Genomic DNA, 18,472 nt, shown 5'->3' on the forward strand with positions numbered 1-18,472 from the left:
TGCCTGCCTAACATTTACTCACCATTCCCTTGGGTTAAACAATTAAGATGCTTAGTGGCTGCTGCGCTGACAAGATGATGAAGTCCATCTTGGGCCTATTCCAGAGGTCACGAACAATTCATGTAAAGATCTGGCATTAGTGGGAATTAATAGTCCAAGTGCTCTTGATAGGTGGATTAATGAAAAGCAGAATCTATATTTTTCCCTCCTGATGTAGTTTGTTTTCTATCTACTGTACATATTTTATGGAACGCTTGCTCTAAATTTGGATAGGCTACTTTAATCTAAATAAAACAAATACGGATGCAAACCCAGTACACACCAATAGAGCTGCATTTGAATTTAGTAAATTATTCTGGACTAATGGGCTTAAATATGATCTGCCTCGCCCCCCCCCAATCATAGTGTGTGAGGTAATTATAGAGCATTTATGTATTTGGACTGTAAGACCCACAGAAGGGGGCATGTATGCCACTTACTGATGTTTGTAAAGTTCTGAGAAAATTTACAGCACTGAATGTACCTTTTATTACTATGGTATAAAATGATAACAGAATGCAATCAAAATGTGGGGTATATCTTCAAAGGATGGGACTGGAGTAAAGGATGATGAAAATCCATCTATCTGCCTCTGCAGATTTGCACAGTCAGTCAGGCTCTGTCAATCAGGCATTACCTACACACCATGTTTTCTTGGGAATCTGCAGATTTCTACCAGGCAATTTCCTGCAGTTTCCCATTGACCCTCAACCCCATATATGGATGTCCACATATCTACAAAACACTGCTTTGCCTTGCTTCAAGAGCATCTTAGACTGTTCTATGCATATTAGCAAGTTTGGCTTCAACAACTCCTGTTACACAGGTCATGGATACGTAGGGGTTATTCCACCCAGCATGCAATGCAGCTGATTTCTTTTAAAAAAAGCATGGTAAAATAAATATCCCCATCTTTGTTGCAAGAAAACTGTATGCATGTGTAGGCAATTGAGGAAAGTGCAGGTGAAATCCCAGACATACTTGGCATGTAAAAAACCATTCCTCCAAGCTTCTCTGCCTTCTAATAGCTCCTATAGATCACCTCCAACTAAATTAATATCTACACTAGTGTAGTTTATTGTTGATGATTGATAATGGGAATACTGCTCCTACATCCAAAGCCTGGCATTTGAAATAGAATCATTTAATGTCAAAGGAAAGACATTATTATCACATCCTGACTTATCAATGTACTGCTCAAACAGTTATCTATAGAAGGCTGAGTGCAGAGCACCTAGACTTGATAGAATATTATGGTGTTATATGAAATTCATGCAGGGTTATGCTGCAGCAGCTATAAATCAGGAGGACACTTCATATGGTGGTTGGTTCTCCTTGGAATAGTCTAAAGCTCATGTTCTGTTCAATAAGATTCTCCACTGAAAGGTTACGGTGTGATTAAAAAAAATGTTTCTAGTGAATTTAGAGCTCATCAAAGGACTGGGATTAATATCCTCACAGTCCTTTGTTTAACTACCTAAGGAGCACAGAGCAGGTAAGCACAGTAGAAATTTCTCCACCGATCCTTAACAGCATGTGCTAAGTCTGGATGCAAGGTTAGAGGTAAGAGGTCAAGTCATTAAAAGAACATCTCCAGCCTTGGCCTCTCTGGGTACCATGGTGTTGGCCTTGTGAAAAAAGCATCTGTCCAGAAGGCAATACTCCTGACTGCATTCTCAGGAGAGTTAAGTGGATTATAAACAAAGCCCCTAAGCTGGGCTGTCACTGTCCTTGCTTACAAAACACATGAGGACCCAATTCTGTAGCTTGTAAATATTTAGACTGATTTTTGCAGGGGTGCTAGAGAGAGACATCATTGTCTTGACCAGCACAACATGTACCTAGATGTGCGCTCTCAGAGGCTTTTAGGGATTCCTTGCAGTTTTTGACACGTGTAGGTATTATGTTAGACCACAGCATAAGGTGGCTAGCTGTTTCTTGTCTTCTAGTTTTTTAAAATAGATCTGTATCAGCTATATATGAACTACAAGGTACACACATATCTGCCACAAGCAATAAGTAATAAAAGGGAGAAGAAAACAGGGAGAAGAAGAACAAAAGAGAAATATGTGAGGACTAACATTTTAATGACCAAAATACTCTAAGAACTTCTCCCAAACTACACTCAGCTTTTTGAAGCAGCTAAACATGACTCTCCGAAGAGACCAGCTATGCCATCACATTGGACCAGATTTCAAACTCTGGAGATCTCCTACTTTTCCAATGCAATAATATACTCCTACTAATAAATTAGAGTGAGAGTGCAATCTGGGAAGGACTCAGTTTGAATTCCTTAGGAACATACCCAAGAACACACATATTGACCAAGAGTATATGTGCAATACCACTTTAACTCTAGTTATTTCTTTCCAAAAAGATTTGATAACAGGGCATAACCAAAACATGGGACTGAGTGTTGCCTGCAAGGCATCATGTACCTAAACATGCATCTTACTTGCAATATATTTTATTTACGTTTTCGAGGGAACCCGGTGCAGATGAAAAATGGTCATCTGTTGTATAAGACAAAGTTTAAGATCATCTGTTCATGTCTGGATATTGTAAATTGCTGATTTCTCTAAGGATTTTGTCAGCTGGATACCAAGGTCTTTATTCTATTTTAATCTTAACCAGTCTGTATCAATTCTGCTACATGACAAAACATGTTCATAGAGTGATGGCACAGAGTGGGGGATAAGCAGATTTCAAGGCAAAAAATAATGTATCTGGAGCATCTGCTACATCAAAAGCCTCAGGTCCAAAGTGCATTTCTAACGCTTGATTTCCTACTAGTTGTTCTACATGTACAATACACTTATCTATCCATTTTTTCTACATCAGTTTCTGGAACCCATACTTCAAAAAGGCATGGTCCCAAATAGAAGCTTTATGATGTAATGAATGATGAAACTTCAGCACATTTGCCAAATTTGCCAAAAATTAGACAGTTAGAAAGATAATAAGTACAGCTTATGGTAGTTGATAATGGAAGGGGAAACATAAGTACCTGTTCAACTTCCACCCATACAGGAGAGTTATCAGTTATATCACTCATCTAGTGCATAGCCTAAGTTACTAAGAAGGTATTGTGATACCGTCAAAGGAGCGGAAGATGAAAGGATATTACTTGCTCCATTTGTAAGTGCATAAACTTGCTCCATTTTAAGTCTTGTGATATAAAATCAAGAATCCTCTGAAAGATTAGGCAGACAATAACATTAATATTCTTGGATATTTTAATACCCCCAAAAAGTTAAGTGTTGTGATTGCTGCTGGAACTTCCATTTGCTAAATATGTCCTCTGTGGTATATTTATTTAGACCAAGTAACTCAGATTCAGTCCAATTTACTGTTTAACCTGATTGCTAAAATTGATAGTTAATGATGAAAAGGCAAGAATAGATCTCTTAGGCTGTGACAGTAGTATTAATGCATCATCTGGATATAACAGGATCTTGTGTTCACTGGGCATGTGTACATGAGACACTAAATGCACAGTAGACTAATTCTATTGCGCATTAGTGCACCATGGCAAAAGCTGTGCTAATGCACTAATGTGCAATAGAATTAGTCTACTGTGCATTTCAGTCATAAAAAAACATGTGCTGGCACTACTGCAGCAGTGCCGGTTACTGCACATCCAGCTTAGCATCTGTTATTACAGGTACTAAACTGAATGAGCAGTTACCACAGCATATTAATGAACATGTAGATGCACCCACTACTTTAATGCCTTTTATTTGCCTTTTATTTTATTTTAATTGCCCTTATTCCTTATAGCTGTAGCTTATGGTTCCAATACTAAATCAAATAGAGGGGAAGCCTAATGGGCCACCTTGTTGAGTCTCTCTTTGCAAAGGAATTGATGAGATAACATATTATTGGTTACAACTCTTGTATTTAGTAGCTGAATCCACATTCTGAATTCTTTACCAAGGCCAGTCTCTTGTAATACACAAAAAGGTACCTCAAAGGAACACAAATAAAGGTCTCTGCGTCAAGTGCTAAAAGAACCAGGTGGACTTTGGAATGTTGTACTGCTGCCACTATATCAATAACCTGATGTATACTGTCTGACAGAAGGTTGGATAGTTTTGCACTGTTATAGACCAAGTAAATCCGAAATGTATAGCCTAAACTTCCATAAGCAGAGGGCTTACTTCATCAGATGTTATGAAGGGACTGCAGGAAGCAGAGTTGCTAAATAAAAAAGAGTAATTAAAACAGAAAGGGTCAACCATATCTGGACCATGTCTTTTTTGATCAATTTTAATTGATTTTTGTGAATGAACTTCTGAAGGACCTGTTTCAATACGTGTGATATAGTTTTAGATAGGATTTTGGCGTCTACATTCATTAAATAAATTGGTCTATGTTAGAACAATTCATAGAATCCTTGCCTGGTTTAGGATTTACAGAAATAACAGCTTCATTTAAAGAAGCTGGTAGTGTACTTTGGTTTTTACTGTCATTATATATATCCAATAATTGCGGTAAGAATATAGCTTTACATTTTTTATAAAACTGCATAGGAAATCCATCACTTCCCAGAGATTTATTATTGTTCATATTTTTTAAGGCCCAAGTTATTTCAGCTAAAGATAAAAGAGCCTCTAGAAATTCTTTCTCCATCTCTGAAATTTGTAGTGTGGGTATAAGGTCCAGGAACGTATCTGTTTCCTCACTGGTAACATTCAGATTCTCAGTGTACAACTGGAATAGAACTGGCTGAACTGCAGTTGATTTGTCTCTGTATCGTATGCACATTCCCCAGAAAGTCTCTTACATCTGATACTTTATTATGGTTGGATTGTTCTTCGGCTCAGAGGCCGGAAATTATTTTGGCTGGAGGGTCGCTTACCAATTTTTGGAAGCTGTTGAGGCTGAATGGGTAGCCTTGCCACTTTACAGGTGCCCCGCCCCTAGCCACACTATCTTGGGGCCAGAAGTTCTGCCTACCTAACTCCTGACCTTTGCCACCAGAAGTCCCTCCCCTTGCCCCCAGAAGTGCTCCTTTCAGCAAGGGGGTTTGCTATCTCAGAACCAGAAAAATACCAAATTATATTCTAAAAAGCAAACATTTATTACAACATTTATTCATTTGATTTCAAAAAATATTTTGTCCTGATTTACATGGTTTGTGTAGTGTACATAGGGATGATAGTATAATAGCTTAAAATGAAGTCTTACTCTTGTATATTGTGCTGGGGGGAAGGGGGGAGCATGGGTAGTTGGGTATAGGTTTGTGGGGTCTGAGAGGGTGTGGGTATGTGGGGTGTGGGAGAGGGTGTGGGTGTGGGTGTGTGTGGGGGCAAATAGGTGTGGAGTGTGTGGGTGTGTATGAAGTTGGGAGGTATGTGTATGTATGTGGGGTGAAGAAGCATGTGGGGGTATCTGTATATGGGGTGTGGTGACTGGGGTTTGTGGCAGCCTGTAGGTGTGTGGGGGCAGAGTGGCTGGGGAGGGCTGTGGTGTGTGTGGAGGAGGAGTGTGGCTGGGATGTGTGAGGGGGTGTAGGGTATGTGTATGGTAGTGTGAGGCAGGGTGTGAGTATATGTGTATGGTGAAGTGTGCATGTTGGACTCACCCTACAAACAAAGACACACACTCTCATTGCCCACAGCACCTGCTGTGGCAGCTGGAGCCCCTGCCAGTGCTCCTACCAGCTTGGGCTCCATGCTGCCACCACTCCCGGCCCTAGGGCATCGGTGCAGGCCCTATGCTCCCACTCACCGCCACTTCCCCCTCCTGTCTACCACTATGACCTTCTGCTGCTGCTTCCCTACCTTCCTGCCCGCTGTCGCCATATCCCCATCCTCCCGACTTGCCTGCTGCCTTGTAGCCCTAGCTGCTGACAGGCGAAACTCATGACGTGAGTGTTTGTACAACTGACTGTATCAGCTTTGCCTGTCAGTATCTAGTATCTAGTTTAGGGCCCCAGAACCCCCCTGCACCAATCTCCTTAACAGCTGGCAGGCTTCATGGCTGAAGCAGGGCCTAGCAGGCCTGCAGTTTTCACCCCCCCCTCTGCCCCAAGACAGACACAGTCCCACAAGCACCCATGACACGAGTTTTGCCTGTCAGAAGCTGCAGGTGCAGGGCCCCAGAATCCAGAAGCCCCTGCACATAATGCCTTGAAAGCTGGCAGGCTTCGTGCCCTCAGCAGGGCCTAGCAGGCCTGCAGCTTTCACTCTGCTGTGCCTTAACACACACAGTGTCACCCAAGTCAAAGTTTTGCTTGTCCGCAGCTTGAAGTACAGTTTCCCCCAAACCCCTGCAGCTAGCTTCCTGAAACTTGGCAGGCTTGGTGGCCTCTGCAGGGGCTAGCATGCCTGCAGTTTTGATCTCACTGTGGCCTAACACATACAGGTGACATGAGTTTTGCTTTCAACACTTCGAGGTGCAGTTTCCCCAAACCCACTAAATTTATCTCATTGCAATTTGGCAGGCTTCATGACCTCAGAAGGGGCTACCGTTCCTACAAGGTTCATCCAAATAAGGCCAGAAATGACAAAGTTATAGGCTGTTTCAACCTTCCCTATTATAGCCTATGGGTGAAATGTCAAAACAGTGTTGAAACAGCAAAACGTTTGGACTTGCCTCATTTTGTTTCAAGGCTGTTTCGATGATATCTGTTTCATTTTGATTTCACTGTTTTGATCTTGAAATGAATCGAAACAGTGTCGAACCAAAACTGGCAGTGAAATTTCGTACAGCCCTAATGTGTACCTGCTGCCAGCAACAAGCTGAGCCAGGGCTCTGCAGAGCCTGATGAAGCTATCCCAACTGCCTGCCTTAGCCAGCCCAGGCTCTGGGCAGGCCCCTGCCACCCATCATGGAGCCCAGGCTGCTTACAGCAAGCAACAGGGAAGCTGCAGGCAGTTGCACCAGGGTCTGCAGGGCCCCAGCCTGACTTGTTGCTAGCAGCAGATGCATATGCATATGCACTAGGCCTGTGCAAAGCTTCGGACCCCAATTTGATTCAGCGGAGATTTGGCCTGATCCAGTGGCCAAATCTCTGAATCTGAATCGAATCAGAAGACCCTTTAATGTATCCGAATCAAATCAGAACCCTCCAAATCGATTCTGAGAGATTCGGAAAGATTCAGCAATTCAGACATAGACACAGCTTTAAATGTTTTTTCTACATACCTCAAGGTACCAGGCGGCTTGTGAATGCTGCAATGCTGGGGCAGATGGAGTGTTCCACAACAGCATGGGGGGCTTCCCAGCACGCTCAGCAGCACACCCAGAAGTGGATCAGAAGCACTTCTGGTCCATTTCTAGGTCCGCTGGGGAGTGCACAGGCGCCTGCCCCCACATCCGCCCTGGCTTGGCAACTGGTGCCTCCTGGGTCTGGAGGTGGGGCACCCAGGATCCCCCCAACAGCCGATAGCTGACCTGGGGGGGTACAGGGCTTGCCCACCGTGTGCTCCCCAGCAGACACAGAAGTGGACCGGAAGTACTTCCAGCCCACTTCTGGTTTTGCTGTTGAGCACGCAGGGGGCCCCTCACACTCCTGTGGGAGGTTCCATCTGCCCCAGCATCACAGCATTCACGAGCTGCACCTGGTACCTGGAGGTATGTAGAAAAAACATTTAAAGCTGTGTCTATGGCCAAATTGCTGATTCTCTGAATCAGCGTCAAATCTTCAGATTCGGATTCGGCTGAATTGAATCGGGGGACAATGATTCAAATCAACAAATGAAATCATTGTCTCTGATTCGAGCTGAATCTGAATTGAATATGGCCTGTTTTGCACACCCCTAATATGCACTTCAAGGCAGATGCCAGGGAGGGGGCTGGGGCTACAGTCCCATAACAAGGACTGGGCCCTTCGCAGCTCTTCCACCATCCATGCCAAGGTGTGTACCAAGCAAAATGCCTTTGTGTGCCATGATCTGACATGCGTGCTGGGGATTGCCCACCCCGGTCTACATCTTTTATATTCACTTTTTATATAACATGCAATTTTCCAGTTTCCTTACATCAAATGAACAATGCTATCTGTATAGTGCCATGGTCTATAATATTCATACATTCATAGATTGTTAAGGGCTGGAAGTGACCTTGTAGATTGGGGCAGGCAATTATTTTGGGTGGAGGGCCACTTACTGAGTTTTGGCAAGCCATCAAGGGCCACATGATAGGCAGCCAGCGAGGTGACTGTTCAGTCTCCTTTTGAAGATTTCCAGGGTAGGCAACTGCACCACCACTGGAGGGAGTTTATTCCATAGTCTGGACACTCTGATTGTGAAGGTTTTCTGGAATTGAGCCTGAAGCAGCCTTCCAGGAATTTGTATCCATTGCTCCTGGTCTTCCCCAGGGGTGCCCTGGTGAACAGCTGTTCACTGAGTTCTTGATGTACAGTGGGAGTACAGTGGGAGTATCACTTCCTTAGTTTTGCATGAGATGCAATGGTTAATGCATGCCAGTGTGTTGTTTGCCCTGCTGGCCATGGCATCGCACTGCCAGCTCATGTTCATATGATGGTCAATGGGACCTGTAGGTCCCTTTCAGTCGTGTTGCAAGTCAAATTGTTGCCACCGAGCCTGTAGGTACATTGGGGATTGTTTGCCCCCAGATGGAGGACCTTCCACTTCTGAGTATTGAACTTCATCTGGTTCTGGTCTGCCCAACTCTTCAGCCTGTCCAGGTCTGCCTGTATCTGCAACCTATCTTCTGGCATGACCATGCTCCCCCATAACTTGGTGTCATCTGCAAACTTTTCGCATCTTGCGAGCTTTTCACCCCCAAATCACTGATAAAGATGTTGAAAAGCACCCGTCCAAGCACAGACCCCTCAGGGACACCACTGGCTACTTCTCGCCAGGATGACAGATCCATTCATGAGAACTCTCTGGGTCCTACCATGCAGCCAGTTTTCCACCCACTGAACTGTTGAGCAGTTAAGCCCATAATCTTCCAATTTTCCACAAGGATATAGTGGGATACTAGATCAAAAGCCTTTTGGAAGTCTAGGTGTATAATGTCGACGTTCCCTCCCATGTCCAGGTGGTGAGAGACCTGTTCATAGGAGGAGATGAGATTGGTAAGACAAGACCTACCTGTGACAAAGCCACGCTGGCTGTCATTCAGAATCTTACCCTCAACAAGCATATCTCACATAGATTCTTTAATGAGTTTTTCCAGGATTTTCCCTGAGATGGAGGTCAGGCTGATTGGCCTATAGTTGCCTGGGTCCTCCCCCTTCCCCTTCTTGAAGATGGCACAATGTCGGCCCTCTTCCAGTCCTCAGGAATCTCCCGTGTACCACGAGGGGTTCCCTGATGACCTCAGCCAGTTCCATCAGCACTCTGGGGTGAAGTCCATCTGGTCTTGGTGACTTATAAATGTCTAGCTTTTCTAGTTGGTTTTGCATCAGCTCAGCATCCACAGTGGGAAGGCTATCATTCCCACCATTCCCCCTGTGATCCTTGGTCAGGTGAAATACTGAAGCAAAGTGGGCATTCAGGAGTTCAGTTTTTTCCTGAGTGCCTGTTACCAGCTCTCCTGAGGTGTTAAGTAAGGGCCCCACAGTTCCATTTGTTTCCCTTCTGCTCCCTACATACCTAAAGATAAAGAAGTACTTCTTGTTGTCCTTGACTCAATTGACATTCTCCCATATATTTAGAACTCATAGCAACATACATTCCCAAGCACACTCTTAAAAAGATCACAAGGGGTGAGAGGGAAAAATGAGAAAGAAAAAATAAATATAAAGTACAAGAAATACTTACAGCCAATTTACTACCTGACATACTGTATTTACTCAAATCTAAATTGACCCTGAATTTAAGATGACCCCCATTAACCTAATTATACATATAGAAAATGTATAAATTTGTTATAATTTTCTAGGTATAGAATCTAATTATTGGAGGGTCAGATTTAATTCATTCCCTTGCCACTCCAACAGCACAGCAATGGAGCGAGTCATGTGTTTTGGTTAGCCTTTATTATCAATTATTTTTGGAAACAAATGATAACTAGAGTTAAAGTGGTATTGAACACCGAATTCATACTCTTGGTCAATATACTCTTGGCGTGTTCTCAGCTATATTCCTAAGGAATTCAAACTGAATCCTTCTCAGATTGCACTCTAATTCTAACTTATTAGCAGGGATCCAGGATTTCTGTTTCCCATGGAAAAACATGTAAAAAATGCAGATTTCTTCCTTCAAAGGAGAAAAATCCATGAAATGCCAGGTTTCCTTTTGCAGGCTGGCAAAGCTCAAGCCTGCAAGGGGCTTCTTAGGGATGGGGGGAATGGGAGGAGGACAATCAGAGGCAGGGGGCCATATGCAATCATACATGTGGCTGGCAATGCAGCCATGCAGCATGGAGTAGAGCAGCTCCCACAGCTTCCTGCAGGTAAATCTATGGGGGGAAAGCATAAGCAATGTGTGGGGGAGTGGGGAAGACATAGGCAATATGCCAGAGGGATATGGGGAGCAGCACATTCCCCTCGGATTTCTGCATCCACAGTGGGGTGTGGGAGTGCAGGACCACCATCAGGAAGGAGCCTCCTCTGCAGCCTGGTGGGTGGAACCTGGTGCAGGAGGGTGGAGCAGGGCAGGAAAGTTTGGTACTGCCACCACCATCACAACTGGTAGGAGCACTGTGCCACCATGGCTGCCAAGGTGAGGCATCTCCTGCCTGCCCAGTAGCAGTGGGAGGGCACAACTCTATGCCACCGCTACATCTCACCTTGGCTGGCACAGGGTTCCCAACAGCAGCATAGAGTTGTGCCCCCTGATGCTGCCAGGTGTGCAGGGGACACCACACCTTGGTGGCCATTGTGGTGTAGCACTTCCTCCTGTGCTGACTCCACCCACTGGGCTATGGAGGTGGCTTATGCCTGGTGCTTGTCCAGCCAGGCTGGATCCCCATGGCCTGCTGTGGGCACAGAAATCTTGGAGGCATGTGCCCCCCATGCCTCCCAACACATCACTTATGGCATTGCCTATGCCCACACACTCGAGGGCTGGAGCCTGGGGGTGCTGGGCAGTGGGTCAGGAGTGAGGAACACCAGGAGGGTGGTTTGGGAGTGAGGTGCACTGGCAGGGCCAGTGGGCTGTGGGTTGGAAATGAGGGCCAATGTCATGGAAGAGGCAGGGCACCAGCATATTAGGGCTGCTCAGCACTACAAAGCATGGGGGGTGGGGAGAAGGGGGGGACAGCTGCAGCTGGACCTGTGTCCTGGTGAGCAAAGCAGGCAGGGAGAACTATGGTTTTCCATAATAAAAAAACCAGAATCAAATGCCAAAATATATATTTTATAATAATGATTGAGGGACTGGTAGGCTTCCCAATAGCTTTAAAATTAGAAATTCTAATATAATAAAAGACTTAGTACTTCTGTCCGTCTGTCTGTCTGTTTGTAACGCTGGGAGTCAACTGTGCATGTGCCTCAGAGAGGGTGGGTGGCAACTGGCTGCACAGGCACTGCCCCCTCAGGCAGGAAGCCAGAGGCAGAAGGAGCCCTTAGGCTTTAATACTGTATTGACTTGCCCCTGGTTCCTGCCAAAGCTGACAGGAGGCAGGGGCATTAGGACTCAGCAGGAGCCTCAGCAGGACTGAGCAGCCCAGCCCAGCCCCTGACTGCAGGCACTGTCAGCACCATGTGATTCAGCTGCATCGCCAGAGCAGGGAGCACAGAGTCACCCCATTAGGGTGCGTGTGGGTGTATGTGTGGCTGTGGGTGTGTGGTAGGTGAGTGTGCAGCCAGGGGCAGAGTGGGTGGGTGGGTGTGGGTGTGCAGCCAGGGGCAGAGTGGGTGGGTGTGTTCATAGGGTGAGTCCCACATGCACACCCCACCATATACATGCACCCACACTCCCCTCACACTGGCATACACACAGACCGCCACAAATCCCACACCCACCCACGCCTCACATATCCACCCCCCACCCCCATGTTCCCTCACACCACATAACCACAGACCCCCACAAACCTATACCCTCCCTCTGATATACAAGAATAAGACTTCATTTTAAGCTGTTGTGCAATCACCTCTGTGTACACTACACACACACATATAAATTGGGAAAAATATTTTTTGAAATCAAATTAAAGAATTTTGTAGATGTTTCCTTTTTAGAATATAATTTGGTATTTTTCTGGTTCTGAGAAGCCCCCCTTGCTGAAAACATCACTTCTGGGGGGAAAGGGGAGGGACTTCTGGTGGCAAAGGTCAGGGGGGCGGGACTTCCAGTCACAAGATGGCAACCAGGGGGTGGGGCACCTGCCAAGGGGTGAAGCTACCCATGTGGCCCTCGACCGCTTGCCAAAACTTGGTAAGTGGCCCTCTACCCAAAATAATTATGCGCCCCTGGTTTACATGGCTGCCCCAAAGGGTAAGTGGGGGTGGGGTGGGCATGTAAGCTCTCCCTGAAATGCTCTGCCATTCACAATGGGCAACTGGCTAGTATTTCAATAAAACAGCGTGTTCAGCTGATACATATATATATAGTGAGTTTCATTTTAATCATGGAGAAAAGTGGATTTTGGGTTTTGTAATCAGAGCATTTGGGATTTTTAAACAGAGGAAACCAGAATCCCTGCTTATTAGTAGGAACATATTACTGCATTGGAAAAGTAGGACATCTTCAAAATTTGAAATCTGGTACAACGTGATGGCACAGCTGGCCTCTTGGGAATCCTGTTTAGCAGACTGAGCTGCTTGAAAAGCTTGGGGGACCTTGGAAAGAGTTCTTTGAATATGTTGGTAACTAAATTATTACTCCTTGCACACTTCTCTTTTAATTGTCCATCTTGCCTTCTTCCCTCCTTTTTTTTTTCTTTTTCCCTTTATTATTTCTTGTTTGTGACAGACAGGTACATACTTTAGGTTGACATGCATACTTGATATATATGTGTTTTTGATTTTTGTGTTGCATATAGAAGTCAGTAAAATAATTTAAAGACAGAGCTGGATAAAGAAGTCCTACACTCGGTGAGTTTTAAATTCTGCCAAACATAAAAGCTGAGGTAAAGACACCTAAACGTTAGAGCTGAAAGGAGAGTTGTGTCCAGGTAGAGTGACGGTCCCATTGGCTTGGCACAGGAAACCTGCAGGAGCCCCCAGCAGAAAATGCTCCTCCAGCTGGGGGGTGATTATATGAATTTGAAAAAAAGCGCTGCCTCCTCCTCTTGACAGGAGGCATTACTGTCCATAGCTTGAACTGAGAACATTGGTGTCAGACATTTCTAAGAACATATTCCTACGTAGGCTTTGAAAAGGTCAGTTCTATTTTTAGGGAATCAAGCTGCACTGTTGGGATCCTACATCCTTACACATAAAAGCTATTTAGAGCCCTTATCAGAATCCACCAAAGTCAATTGGGTTCTTAGAATTGATTTTAATATCCTTTGGATCTGCCCTTTAGGCTGCTGGTGCTAAACTTCAGTCATTTTAACAACTTATAATGAGCAATCAAATGCAGAATTCTAGCGAGAGGTTATTCATTTTTAGATCATTGAACACGTCCAGTCATGGATTTCAGGAAGGTGGCCTGAAGTACCTTGAAGACATTTTCCCCCTTTGCCTTGGCACCCTGTACTCATCATGAGGAAGTGCTGTAGGTCCATCATAGCATCCCTGCAGAAGATTTCTGGCGCACCTAAATCCTTAGAAAGGAGAGGATAAAATGCGGGATATATATGAGCAAAACAGTCAAATATCCAAACATGCTGTTTATTTTTCTCACAATTCTCAAGAGGAACTGGATAGACTGGAGAGCACAATCTAAAGGGTTTAACTTAAAACAAACCTATTGTGACAAAATATTGAAGTGGTAAGCAGTAGTTGCTTTAGCATTGAGGCTTCACCCCATGCAGGTTTCAGGGGAAAAAGTTCAAAAGCAAACCTCAAGGATGCTACCTTCCCATCTTCTGGAAAAGGATAAAAACATCTGATGAGAATCAGTGTGCACAAAAATGTTTCTTTAATAACATTTTTCCTGGTGGCAAGTAACAATCTCGAAAATGCCCATCGACTAGAAGGACTTATAATAAATTAGTAGCTTATTGCTACCAAAAGGTGTTGCCACTTCATTACATGCTTTTTGATTGTTCAAAAGCCTGAGATGCAAAATGTTAAATATGTGCTTTTTCCTCTCATAAATAATGTCAGATGTTCGAGTGAGGCAGCAAATGTATGGTTTATGCTGCTCATGAATAAAAGATGTTGGTAGCCAAGCAATCTAGATTGCTCCTCTCATTGGGAATTAATGCTATTCATCAGGATTCTTTAAAGAATAGTTTTCAAAGTGTCCTTTTTTCCATAAAAAAGGGGGAAGGAGGAATCTGATTGCTCAATTAATAGTGAAAATGTCACATGGCTTTGCCAGGGGAGGAGGTAAGGAGAGGATTGGAGGAAGGTTTCAGCCAATCTAAGTGTGGCACTCAGCCCTGCCATTAATTATCTGGGTCAGCTTTGGAGATTAAATCATTCAATATTATTCCACGCAGTACAGAAATGTCTGCTCTCCATGGTATATATCCAAACCTTAAAATGTACTTCATTGGTAGACACTACATATCTATTTGCAACTTTCAGAAGTTGCTATTTTACAGTCAGAGTTGGAGTTCAGCACTTTGTATTGTCCTCAAATCAATAATAAATCAGGAGTAACAGCAGAAAAAAATCAATGGGGCACACCACATTAAAATTTTAGGACAGAATCGGGCCTCGGAAATAAAGTACTCAGTCTGCTGCCTGTAACAGTGCCTGGCCATTCAGACCTGAGCAAAAGAAGGGCCATGCCTGCCAGAAGGGAAAGGCAGCATGGCAAAGAAGCTGGCCCCTTGGCAAACATTGACCTGAGCATGTTCACTCTTTAAGGGCGATGACTTCAGGGTCCCCGACATATTCTTAGAGAGAAGGGTGGGAGAACTGTCAGCCAGCAGCCACTTTCCTACTTCCTCTGTAGGAGTGCATTGCTTCTTCCCAAATCATTTGAAACTCCACATCCTCCCCTTGGTGCTACTCTCCTGGCCCAACCACTCCTGCTACCTCAGCCCAGCATCCTCTGCAAGGTTCCAGCCTCTCACCTTTTCCTCCTCCTTTCTCTTGGAAAGAGATTTACCCACTGTCACTCCCAGGCCCTTATCCCATACCCCACAGGATGAATGCACTCATTGCAAAGTCCTTTATCTGGCTCCAAACTGTTTGAGGATGGGAATTATTTGAGCTAAGAAAGAACACCGCTTCCTGAAACCTCACCCTTCCTATTTTTGCCTCCATTTTCATTTGGAGATAGTCTGAAAATCCAGTGGAGAGTACTGGCTGCCAGCTCATTCCCAGGTACAATCCAAGGTCTTGGTTTTAATCATGAAACTTCTTAACAGTTTGGTCTTCTCTATCAAAGACTTTCTCTTCTTTGCTACTTCGGCATTTGAGTTTACCTGAGAAGCATAACTAAAAGTTTTCAGATTTGTTATCCTAGAAGCAATGAATGGAAAGCTTTCTATGCTTGCTCACCTTGCCCTTCGGCAAAACCTGTTGCCTTTCACAGCATGCTACATCTGTTTGTGCAGTCCCTGTCTGGGGTGACTGTTAATAATGGGGGAGGTTGGATTGTAGTTTGCTAGACAGGAGAGCTAGGAAAATTGACATAGTTGAGCTGCAAGAATTTTCTTGTAATATTTTTACTGGACCAACTGTATAGTTGGAAGGGATATTTGACCAGCTTTTGGGCATAAAGCACCCTTACTTAGGTCTGGGAAAGGAGCAGACACATAAATTAAATAACAAGAAACAAGCTAATGGTTTGCATTCAACTCCATGTAAATGAAAGAAGTCACTTAAGGAATGGAGGATAGCTGTGAAGTAGGAGCAAGGAGAGGTGGATCAGAAGTAGCTTCAAAATCAGGGAGCTGCATGGATAACTTAATTATGTTGAAGAACAAGACCATTCAAAAGGGAAAAGAATTATTACTTATGGAATGCAGAGATAGCAGGTAAATTGTAATGAGTCATTGTCTGAATTTAAGCCATTGTTTTTAGTATCCGATAGGTTATGAATATTTGTTCCCAGGCATATTTTTGGAAGGCATTTTGTAGATTGCCCTTGAGCTGATATTTTGTATTGACAGCCTGGATTGCTCCTCCTATGATAAAATCCTCAGTTTCAAGATGTAGCTCAGGAAAGCATCATTGAGCTCACCATCATTCTTGCTGGCCCTTTCCTCAAGTACTCAGAAACAGTGGGAACCCAAGGCCCATGCCCTGTCTACCTCTCTGGTGTCTCTTTCCTCCATTTTTGGAACTACAGTCAGATCTTTTTTCCCTTCTCCATCCCACTATTTCTTTTCCACTGTGGCTGATGAGTCACATTAGGGAAGGAGGTTAAATTTCCCTCTTCCTTTAAGATTATATTTTATTAAACAATAAGTAGTGCTGTGCCTTGTAAGGTGAAAGGGAAGAGTCCTAAGTACCTAGAAGAACATCAAGAATCTGTTCTCCATCCTTCATCCTCCCTCCCACAATACAACCACTCTTTCCTCCAGTGGAAAGAAGGATGGACAGGACTTTCTTCAGAGCCTGATAACACCACTTCTGGATTAAACTGTAGGTGTTGCTAAGACGGCAGGGGTTGACTCTGTTGCCTTGGCACTGTTCTCACGCTTTGGTGACCTGGCTGCAAAGGGCTCAGCTCAGATTTTGAACCTCAATTTGCCTGGCCAATACACTGTTGTGAGACCCTTCCCCTAATATCTAATGAAGAGCAAAAAAATCTCTATGCGTTCAGTGGAATTGTTGGGAGATGCAAGCCAGCAAACACCTGTCTGCAACTGTAAAGTAAACATCCCCTCGTTTTATTGTGGAAAAATCTGCCCAAAAGCCTGAACATGTGTGCTATATTTTTTCATTTCCAAGCAGTCAGGTAAAAGTACATAAAAACTGTGAGATGAAATACAGTGTCACGTAAAATGCAGACATTTTGATTCATGCAGCAAAATGAAATGGATATGCAAATTATTAGTAGTTAATATAAAACAGAGTTTTACTACACACAATTTTATGTGCTGGCTCAGTGAATCTATAATTTCACTAAGGAACATTCAGTCTATATGTAACGTGTGGGGGGGTTTAAATTAGAAAACTTCTAAAGTTGAATCCAATAAATATCCAAAATAGATAAAATATGGAGATTAAAAATATCATTGCTCTACAGATAATAACTAAATGAAATAAGAACATTAGTCCTTAAGAAATTAAGTATTCAAGAAACCTTCATCTTTTCCTCTTGCTTGCTTTCAATTCTATATTTTCTGTTGCCACATTTTCCACTTAGGAGCTTGTGTGAGCTTTTGTACTGTTACCAGGCTTATTTTTTTGTTTAGATACAGGTTCTTACCATGGAGATATGCCCCTAATATGGAGGCATCCAGTATAGGAAATGACATGCAATGCCTTATTCTTCTAGTTTAATTAATGCTGTGACAACTTGGCAATAAGGCTACTAGCGAGAAAAGGTCTCTGCAGGGAACTGCAGGTTTTGAGCAGTAACGAAACTGTCAAAATTTTACTCTATATCTATAGTAACATATTGAACATCCAAAGATTTCTGGAAGGCATCTGTAGAACAGAATTCAAAAGAGAAAAGGTTAGCATAAAAATGATGTTCCTTAACCTACTAGAAATAAAACAAAAGAATTACTCTCTCAGCAGTGTAAAATATGGACGCTTGAAGCAGCCTATATTGATTTATTTCTCTGATGTAAAAACTTTTCAAATTTAGTATTTTTAAACAGCAAGAACAGTTTGACATAAACAGAGAAAAGGTTACCCAAATCCTTTTGGGGCTGAGTTTTCCTACATATTCAGATAAAATAGATACTAAGTTTAGTGGACTGTACTATGCAGTGTTCCATCTAACCATTCCCAACTCCCTGTTTCATAGATTTCATAGACATCAGGGCTGGAAGGGACCTCGGGAGATCATCGAGTCCAGCCCCCTGCCCAAAGGGCAGGAAGTCAGCTGGGGTCATAGGATCCCAGCAAGATAAGCATCCAATTTACTCTTGAAGGTGTTCAATGTAGGTGCTTGAACCACCTCCAATGGCAGACTGTTCCAGACCCTGGGGGCTCGGACAGTAAAGAAATTCTTCCTTATGTCCAGCCTGAAACGGTCTTGCAGGAGTTTGTGACCGTTTGACCTAGTCATCCCTTGGGGCGCTCTGGTGAACAAACGTTCCCCCAGATCCTGGTGGTCACCCCTGATAAACTTCTAGGTGGCCATCAGCTCATCCCTGAGCCTACGCTTTTCCAGGCTAAAGAGTCCCATGGCTCTCAGCCTGTCATCATAAGATCTGTTTTCCTGACCTCTGATCATGCGCGTGGCTCTCCTCTGGACTCTCTCAGATTCTCCACATCCTTTTTGAATTGTGGAGCCCAAAACTGGACGCAGTACTCCAGCTTCGC

The 18,472-nt window shown here is 43.8% G+C and overlaps 1 protein-coding gene and 1 long non-coding RNA gene across 3 annotated transcripts in view; one reads left to right on the forward strand and one right to left on the reverse strand.

Moving 5' to 3' along the window:
* Positions 1 to 18,472, reverse strand: part of ORC5 (origin recognition complex subunit 5) — a 217,354-nt gene that overhangs the window by 26,481 nt on the left and 172,401 nt on the right. The window contains exon 16 of one of the 2 annotated variants that reach the window (XM_090041982.1): positions 13,447 to 13,671. The exons of the other annotated variant lie outside the window; for it this stretch is intronic. The gene's annotated coding sequence lies outside the window, so the exon portion shown is untranslated. Of the gene's footprint in view, positions 1 to 13,446; positions 13,672 to 18,472 lie in introns of those variants that run through there. 2 annotated transcript variants of the gene reach the window in all.
* Positions 1 to 18,472, forward strand: part of LOC149865558 (uncharacterized) — a 43,807-nt gene that overhangs the window by 18,226 nt on the left and 7,109 nt on the right. The gene's annotated exons all lie outside the window — the stretch shown is intronic.

Source organism: Crocodylus siamensis, chromosome 4 (genome assembly GCF_052110815.1).
Source record: "Crocodylus siamensis isolate JL-2025a chromosome 4, ASM5211081v1, whole genome shotgun sequence".
Lineage (NCBI taxonomy): Eukaryota > Metazoa > Chordata > Crocodylia > Crocodylidae > Crocodylus > Crocodylus siamensis.